The sequence below is a fragment of the Scylla paramamosain genome, unplaced genomic scaffold (assembly GCF_035594125.1).
Source record: "Scylla paramamosain isolate STU-SP2022 unplaced genomic scaffold, ASM3559412v1 Contig4, whole genome shotgun sequence".
NCBI lineage: Eukaryota > Metazoa > Arthropoda > Malacostraca > Decapoda > Portunidae > Scylla > Scylla paramamosain.
The window spans coordinates 757,501-767,500 of NW_026973669.1; positions in this window are offsets into that span (position 1 = coordinate 757,501).

The following is a 10,000-nucleotide window of genomic DNA, read 5'->3' on the forward strand; positions in this document are numbered from 1 at the left end:
TACTAGCTAAATTGAAGTCACATGGTATAAATGGAAAACTTCTCAATTGGCTTGAAGACTGGCTGTCTGAGAGAAAGCAGCGCGTTGTTTTAAATGGTAGATTTTTAAACTGGCGAGAGGTTTTAAGTGGTGTACCACAGGGATCTGTGCTCGGCCCTGTTCTTTTCCTTATTTATGTTAATGATATCGATGAGGGCCTCAACTATAAAGTATCTAAATTCGCTGATGATACAAAAATAATGAAAAAAAGTAGTCACGTCAGAGGATAAAAGAAAATTACAATCTGATCTCGACCACTTAGCCACTTGGTCAGACAAGTGGTAGATGAGCTTCATTGTAGATAAATGTAAAGTGCTGCACATTGGTAGTAATAACGATCACACTGATTTAATGAACGGTACCGAGCCTCTCAAGGTTAATGAGGAAAAGGACTTGGGCGTTATAACTACCTCAGACCTCAAGTCAAGTAAACACTGCTCGGAAGTAGTTAAAACAGTAAATAAATTGGTTGGGTTTATCGGTAGGACTTTCAAGTTCAAATCAGAAGGGGTAATTCTCACATTGTTTAATACACTTGTCCGACCTCTACTTGAGTACTGCGTCCAGTTCTGGTCACCCCATTACAGGAAAGATATAGTCAAGCTGGAGAGAGCCCAAAGAAGAGTTACCAAGTTGATCCCATGACTGCAGAACAAGCCTTATGAGGAGCGCTTGAGGGAAATCAACTTGTTCACTTTAGAGAAATGGCGAATGCGAGGTGACTTAATTGAACTGTTTAAAATGTGTCGGGGCTTTGATAACGTAAATGTAAACAACTATCTCATCATTGACAGTTCCAACACAACTAGAAATAATGGTTACAAGATTATAGGTAAGCTTTTCAGATCAGACAAGGCTAAGTATTATTTCTTCAATAGAATTGTAAATGTCTGGAACTCTCTCCCACCACATATTGTCGATAGTAATACAATAGAAACTTTTAAACAAAGGTTGGACAATCACCTCTCAGCAACCCCTCATATAACGTACTTTGCGCCTACATAAATTTATTTATTTTTTTCTAGTTACTGTAGTGAATAGTATAATTTCTCTTTCATCCTTTCCTCTCACATCTTAGCCTTTCCTTCTCCCTATGCTCTCTTGTTTTCCTTCCTTGACCCCTAGTGTCCTCCAGCCTCTAACTTTTAGAATCTGTAGTGGTATTGGTAGAATAGACACACAGACAGCCTCGTTAGGCCCAGTAGGGCTGTTGCTGTTTGTTCTTTCCTTTGTATTCCTTTGTATTGTATTCCTCCTCCTCCTCCTCCTCCTCCTCCTTCTCCTTCTCCGGTATGCGGGTGATCATAGCTCTCCTCAGGGAAATTGACCACCCTGCCGTGCATAGTCTCAGGCCACCCTCGGACAAGGTGTTAACCTGGTAAGTCCCCCGGGCCAGGGTTACGGTGAAGCTACTGGGCAGCAGCAGTGGTGGATTGGACTGCAGGCAGAGGATCCCTTGATGGGACAATGGCTGGAGTTCCAAGGTCCTAGTTAGCTGGACCATGCCTTAGTTAGCTTTAGTTAGCTGGGGGCTGCGGTTTAGAGAAGTGTGGCGATCTCTACACTAATTTATCCTCCCTGGGAACCAGTTGTTGATGTGAGTCACCCGCCTCTCCCTTGCTAATGGCGGTCCTTTCATCTCTATCCTTCATAATGACTGGTTCTCATCACTTTTCTATTCTTCTCTCATACTATACAAGGAATATTTCAGTTTCTTGGTCTCTCTGGAAGTGCGTCAGATAGTCTCTAGAGTCGATGGAGAACACCTGGCGACAGGTGCCACCGGCCAGGCCTCGCAAGGGTCGCAGAGGTGTGTCAGACGTGGCTGAAGGTGAGGTTGGGTGCTGGTTCCGTTCCCCCATCTTGCCTGCTTTGCTTAGAGTGACTACGCTGGCCCCACTCTATGGGACAGAACTGTGAGGACAATAGCTGCAAGCGCTGGGTTGTGAAAGTCTCACTCGTGTCCGAGACTCTAGGCAAGCGATTGGTCTTTATGGCATTTTCAAAACCCTGTGGGAGCTAACTCCCAGTGTTGGAGGCATCCAACACAGCAGTATCTGATTTCCATGCATAAACTTTTCATTTGCTCAATTTATGGTCACATCCTTTATGAAATTTCAAAAGTGCTCTGATTAATCAGTCATGCCTTCTCTTCTCAGACAATGCGAAGCCTGTCGTGGCAAGTTTGTCCCTCAATATTTTAGAAATTCTTCTGCCTGCAGGTTGTGTCACCTCCAGAGCAAGATAGAGAGACTCAACGAGAAATACGAGGAGAAGTGCAAGCAGTATGAGGACGTCGCGCAACAGCTTGAAACACTAAAAGAGTTTGTTGTCTCTAATACAGGTTGCACCTCCACAGATGTTGTTCCTGCCATCCCTGACAGACCTGCCTCCTCCACTCCAGGGGCTCCTGCCCGCCCACATGCTGTGCCTGCAGAGTCACCATTCCTATTAGTCAGGAATAGTGCCACCACCACTAATGTTAAGAAATTTTTGCCCATCTCAACACACAACAGGTACCAGATCCTAGCTGAAGAGGAGGAAGATGCACAAGAGACGAGACTGGTGGGAGACTCAATAGTCAGAGGTCAGCTCTCTGAGTTCTGTGGCAGGGCTCGTAGGACACGTAAGCGTCTATGCATGCCTGGTGGACGCTTAGACGACATCACGGCAGCATGTGTCGAGGCAGCCTGCGGATCTAATAATAATACCCTCTTTATTATTCACGCATGTACAAATGATGTCGAAAACACTAGGTCTGAAGAGCTCATAGATTTCAAGAGGATGATACAGCGCTTCAAAACTAAATCCAATAACATTATTGTTTCAGGTATCCTCCCCCGGACCAGGGCACCGGCTGTCTTCTATAACAGAGCCTTCAGCACTAACAGCCGTCTCCGTTCTCTTTGCGCAGAGGAAGGTGTAGACTTCGTTAATCTTTGGGACAACTTTTACAATAAACCTTCTCTATTTCAGCCGGATGGTTTACACCTAAATAGAATTGGAGCAGCACGACTTGGCAGACTCCTTAGTAATAAAGCTTCTATTTTCAGACCAAAAAACGACCAGCAAGATCGTGTAGTCCCAGGCTCTTAGTAGCCTCCTCGCGCAACCCAACCTCCATGTGCAACACTATAAAAGCTTGCCTAATCAACGCTCGCAGCCTTAGAAATAAATTTTCAGATTTAGAAACCCTGGCAGCTATAGAAAACTACCACATTATTGGTATTACTGAATCTTGGCTGAACTCTGCAAACAGAGACTTTCTTGTGGAATACAACTTGCCAGGTTATGAAATGTTCAGCAGTGAAAGAAAAGACAGGATAGGTGGTGGTGTATTGCTGTATGTGAAAGCCAGTCTTCAGCCAACCATACTAAAAACCGAAAAGATTACCAATATAGATTCAGTCTTCTTGCATTTAAGAGTACGTTCTAAGAAAACTGCTATAGGTCTTATTTATAGGCCTCCGGTTCACAATGTTTCCTCTGATAAGAATTTGCAAGATCAAATTATTGAAATAAGTAACAATTTTGACACAGTCATCTGTGGAGACTTCAATCTACCTGTTAACTCATGGGGAAATCCACTTAACTCTCATTCTGGTCACGACTTGTATAATAATTTATTAGAATGTTCCCTAAAGCAACACGTTCAAGGACCCACACGAGGTGACAACATATTAGATCTTGTTCTTTCAACAAACGATGACTTAATATCTAACGTTAATATTGGACCTGAATTTAGTACAAGTGACCACAAGATTGTCTCCTTTAACATCAACCTTCAAGCATACAAAGACATTGTTAGCAACGAAAAAGTTTTCATATATAAAAAAGGAGACTACGAGAGACTCAGGTCAATTCTTTCTGTCACAGATTGGAATGCTGAACTTGGCGAAAGTAACATTGAAGAATCATGGGCAAAATTTAAGTACATTTTAGAAAATGCTGTGAAGACATGTATCCCTATGCGCAAAAGACGTCCATGCAAGAGAAATAAACCTAAATGGTGGTCAAACAACATTGAGTCACAACTACTGCAGAAAAATCGTGCCTACCGTAAATATTTGTCCTCTCAGAATGAGGCCGATAAACTAGAATATGACAGACTTCGACGCGAATCAAAAAAGCTCATTAGACAGAGTAAGAAAAATCTAGAAATGTATATTGCAAGCATTGCAAAATCCAATCCTAAAGAATTTTACAGTTATGTTCGAAATAAAAAAGTCATTACATCTCACATTTATCAAATTACACTAGATAACGGTAATTTTGTCACTGGAGAAACTCAGATCGCGGACACACTGAATGATTATTTTGCTTCAATTTTTACAGAGGAAAATACTCATACAATCCCCGAACCACTCCTTATGCTCCACAACATAATCCCCTTAAGTGTCTGCGTTTTTCATGAAAACGAAATAATCAAAGTAATTGATAAGATGAAAACTGACAAAGCCCCCGGCCCAGATCGTATTGCACCACGTGTCTTGAAAGAAACTAAATTCCAAATTTGTAAGCCCCTTTCATTGCTTTTTACCAAATCATTTAACTGCGGTAAGGTTCCCAAGGATTGGAAGTTAGCTAACGTTACCCCTATAAAAAGAAAGGCGATAATTCAATTCCAAGTAACTACAGACCTATCAGCCTTACATTTGTAGTATGTAAACTAATGGAAACAGTAATTCGCAATAATTTAGTGAACTTTCTAGAGGAAAATGATTTAATCAATGACTCGCAGCATGGCTTCCGAAACAGACGTTCTTGTCTAACTAATCTGCTTGATTTCTTTTATGATGTTTTCACCATGTATGACGAAACAAAGGCAATAGATATAGTGTATCTAGATTTTCAAAAAGCTTTTGACAAAGTTCCCCATAAGCGGCTACTAGCTAAATTAAAGTCACATGGTATAAATGGAAAACTTCTCAATTGGCTTGAAGACTGGCTGTCTGAGAGAAAACAGCGCATTGTTTTAAATGGTAAATTTTCAAACTGGCGAGAGGTTTTAAGTGGTGTACCACAGGGATCTGTGCTCGGCCCTGTTCTTTTCCTTATTTACGTTAATGATATCAATGAGAGCCTCACCTGTAAAGTATCTAAGTTCGCTGATGATACAAAAATAATGAATAAAGTAGTCATGTCAGAGGATAAAAGAAAATTACAATCTGATCTCGACCACTTAGCGACTTGGTCAGACAAGTGGCAGATGAGCTTCAATGTAGATAAATGTAAAGTGTTGCACATTGGTAATAATAATGATCACACTGATTACTTAATGAACGGTACAGAGCTTCTCAAGGTTAATGAGGAAAAGGACTTGGGCGTTATAATTACCTCAGACCTCAAGTCAAGTAAACACTGCTCGGAAGTAGTTAAAACAGCAAATAGATTGGTTGGGTTTATTGGTAGAACTTTCGAATTCAAATCAGAAGGGGTAACTCTCACATTGTTTAATACACTTGTCCGACCTCTACTTGAGTACTGCGTCCAGTTCTGGTCACCCCATTACAGGAAAGATATAGACAAGCTGGAGAGAGTCCAAAGAAGAGTTACCAAGTTGATCCCACGACTGCGGAACAAGCCTTATGAGGAGCGCTTGAGGGAACTCAACTTGTTCAGTTTAGAGAAATGGCGAATGCGAGGTGACTTAATTGAACTGTTTAAGATGTGTCGGGGCTTTGATAACGTAAATGTAAACAACTATCTCATCATTGACAGTTCCAACACCACTCGAAATAATGGTTACAAGATTATAGGTAAGCATTTCAGATCAGACGAGGCTAAGTATTATTTCTTCAATAGAATTGTAAATGTCTGGAACTCTCTCCCAGCACATATTGTCGATAGTAATAAAATAGAAACTTTTAAACAAAGGTTGGACAATCACCTCTCAGCAACCCCTCATATAACGTACTTTGCGCCTGCATAGAATTTTTTTTTTTTTTTTTTTTTTTTTTTTTTTACTGTAGTGAATAGTATAATTTCTCTTTCATCCTTTCCTATCACATCTTAGCCTTTCCTCCTCCCTATACTCTCCTGTTTTTCCTTCCTTGATCTCTAGTGTCCTCCATCCTCTAACTCTTAGAATCTGTAGTGGTAGTGGTAGAATAGACACACAGACAGCCTCGTTAGGCCCAGTAGGGCTGTTGCTGTCTGTTCTTTCCTTTGTATTCCTTTGTATTCCTCCTCCTCCTCGATCCTCTTCGCATCTCTCTCTCTTAACTCTTCTCATGTTCCAACCTAAGGCAAGCTAAGACCACAAGTAAAGAACATATAGGACTTTTTTTCAGGACAGTTGGCAGGGAAAGTCAGTAAGGCGAATAATATCATGGGTATAATAACAACCTGTTGCACAAACCAAAGACACACTGGCTCTGCCGCATACTTGCCGACACTACCGTGCAGTGTTGCCACATGTCAGTAATTTCTGGAGATCTGAAATTTTGATCTTTTGTCAGAATTTAAGAAATTACTATAAAATCTTGTAAACTTGTGAGAGAAACAGCAAAACATGGAGTCAACAGGTCTCAAAACACCTAACCTCTCCGGCTTATTTTCCAGGCCTGCACAAGGAGCTTTTATTTATTTATTTTTTTTCTCTATTAGCAAGGGTTCTCAACCTTTTGCAGGCTGGTGCCCCGCCCCCAAAGCTGATTCAATGCAGTTGGGGTCCCACTCCTCCCTGTGCCACCCACTCAATTTCCTCCCCAACTATGCCACCATGAAAGAATCTTCTCTTCTTCCTTCTTCTCCTACAAGAGGGGGAGGGGGAATATTCCGGAGGGCATAACAGCTGCACCTCCTTTGTACAAATAGCCAGTGAGTCCGTGATTTTCTGTGATATTTTTCCCCTTCCGTCCAGTGCTTGCGCCTCCTGCGGGAGAGTGTCCGAGCTCCATAGGTTGAGAACCACGGTCTGTTAGGATCCTCTTCCTTTCTTCCTTGTTACCATACAATCCAGTCACTTTGAGAATCCTTCTATCTATTTCCTCCTGTCTAGTCTGCCATTCTGATTCACTTATGATTCCCACAGTTGCCTCTATAAAGCTACCTCTCTGTCGCTCATACCTACAGCATTCAGCAATAAAGTGTCTCTCTCGCCCTCCCCCTACAGAAATTAGTCTTGGTCCTGCTTGTCCCTAACCTCTAGTTTTCTTGTTCTTGCTTTAACTAACAATCTACTCCTCCAGTCTCCTACATCATTTAAAACTCCATTCTCACCCCCAAACTCCATCCTCTTATCCAATGAACATGGGAAACCCATGTAGATGATCAGCGTAACAATATATATATATATATATATATATATATATATATATATATATATATATATATATATATATATATATATATATATACACATATATATACAAAAAAAAAAAAACTGAGGTGAGAGTAGAAAGAAAAGAAAAGAAAACAATAGAAATAGGAAAACCACGAAAACAAATTTTGCAGTTTTAAGTTTTCGAGTACAAAAGCAAAACAAAGTGAAATTGAAATAAAAAAAAATACGAAAAAAGAAAAAAAGAAAAAAAGAAGAAAAGGGCAAAGAAAAATTTACTTGTAACTTAAGAGTAGAAAGTAAAAAAAAAATCAAATCAAAACGCAAAAAAAAGTACATTTAAGAAAATAGAAAAAAATTCTACTATAATTGTGAAATTACAGGAGAAAGAAAAAATACAAGTAAATTAAAGAAATAAAAAAAAATGAAGAATGAAAAAATAGAAATACAAAAAATAAAATACAAAAAGTTTTACAACTTTTTGTATTTGTATTTTTCAGTCTTCTATTTTCACTAGAGCAGAAAGAAAGCAAAACAGAAAATAAGAAGACTACAAATCAGAGGAAGAATTAAATAAATTAAAGAAATGCTTATAAACCTACATTTCAATTATAAGTTTTAGTTGTAAGTTTAGCGCATATATAAAACAAAAGGAAGAAAAAAAATGCAAAATGAAGAAGGAATCATGAAATGTTCCTGCTATAATTGCTTGTCGTAATAGTAAATTTAGAGTATAAATAAAATATAAAGAAAAAAATAATATAAATAAAAAAAAGTATCATGAATAGTTTGCAAGTGTTTATTACAATGTTATGTTCTAGTTGTATTTTTAGAAGTGAAGCTGAACACAGCCAGCAGCAAAGAGAAAGATTGTTGTTTGAGTTGTGCTAGGTAAAATCCTGTAGTGTTATTTAGTGCAGCAGCGAGTGTTGTGCTGTCACTCGCGGCCAAATAATAGACAAGTTGCAACTCAAACTACTGGACTGAACGCAACCTAGACGCCGAAACGTTAAGAACACGGGACTCGGAGGCGGACTGAACGCAACCCAGACGCTGAAACGTTAAGAACACGGGACTCGGAGGCGGACTGAACGCAACCCAGACACCGAAACGTTAAGAACACGGGACTCGGAGGCGGACTGAACGCAACCCAGACCCCGAAACGTTAAGAACACGGGACTCGGAGGCGGACTGAACGCAACCCAGACGCCGAAACGCTAAGAACACAGGACTCGGAGGCGGACTGAACGCAACCCAGACGCCGAAACGTTAAGAACACGGGACTCGGAGGCGGACTGAACGCAACCCAGACGCCGAAACGTTAAGAACACGGGACTCGGAGGCGGACTGAACGCAACCCAGACGCCGAAACGTTAAGAACACGGGACTCGGAGGCGGACTGAACGCAACCCAGACACCAACATGAAGAACAGAACTCGGAGGCGTAGGCTGTAGTATATTTCTTGCATCGCCACGAGAGGCTGGTGTTCCCAACACCGGCAGAGAAACAGGAAGGGTGTACGAGTGGCTGTGTCTCGGAGGGCAGGCAAAGAGATACAGGAGAGTGTCAGCTTCCACATATTTGAATGTCCGCACACAGACGGTCACCCATCCAGTTCCTAACAAGATCTGTTGTTGCTTAACCTTGCTGACACACACACACACACACACACACACACACACGGAGAGAGAGAGAGAGAGAGAGAGAGAGAGAGAGAGAGAGAGAGAGAGAGAGAGAGAGATTATTTCGTTCCCTGAATAGCAACAGTAATAATAATAATAATAATAATAATAATAATAATAATAATAATAATAATAATAACCATGTATTACTACTACTACTACTACTACTATTACTACTACCATAAGAATGATAATATTGATTCTTATAGCAATTATAATAAGAATGATAATAATAATGAGACATAATAATAGTAATAATAATAATAATAAAACTCCACGTAACAGTAGTACTATAACAATAATGATAATAATAATAATAATAATAATAATAATAATAATAATAATAATAATAATTATTATTATTATTATTATTATTATTATTATTATTATTATTATCATCATTATTATAATCTTAATAACAATAATAACAATAGCAATAGTAATAATAACACTATTAACCTAACCTAGCAACACTATTACGGGTTTACTATTACTATTATTAATTATTAATAACCATTACTATTATTAATAACCTAGCAACACTATTACGGGTTTCACAGTCCATGTTATTTTGTTTTTAAGGAATAACTGTTAAACTGATGAAATGGAATCAAACTTTGATAGAACTTGTTTCAGACGCCTTTAATTTTCGTCACTGTGGTCAAGTAACAAAATTGGACAATAAAGGCACTTATTCTTATACATTTGTGCGCATAAGATATATCCAGGTGACGGGCGCATGGTGTCAGGACCAAGGATGAGAGACTATAAGAAAAGTTCACCAAGCACGTGTTTTCCCCCACAATGCATCGCGTCATGTATCCGTGATGTCACATCTGCAAACAAAAACGTCACTGGAGACTCAGCTGGCTTGGCCTTCAAGACACTTCCTCCATAAGATTGGGCAACTCACCAGGATCTAGCCAGCTAACTTAATTGCTGGCAGCACCTTCTGGGCACTAGAGGCTGTAGCACTACAGCATGCATGGCCCC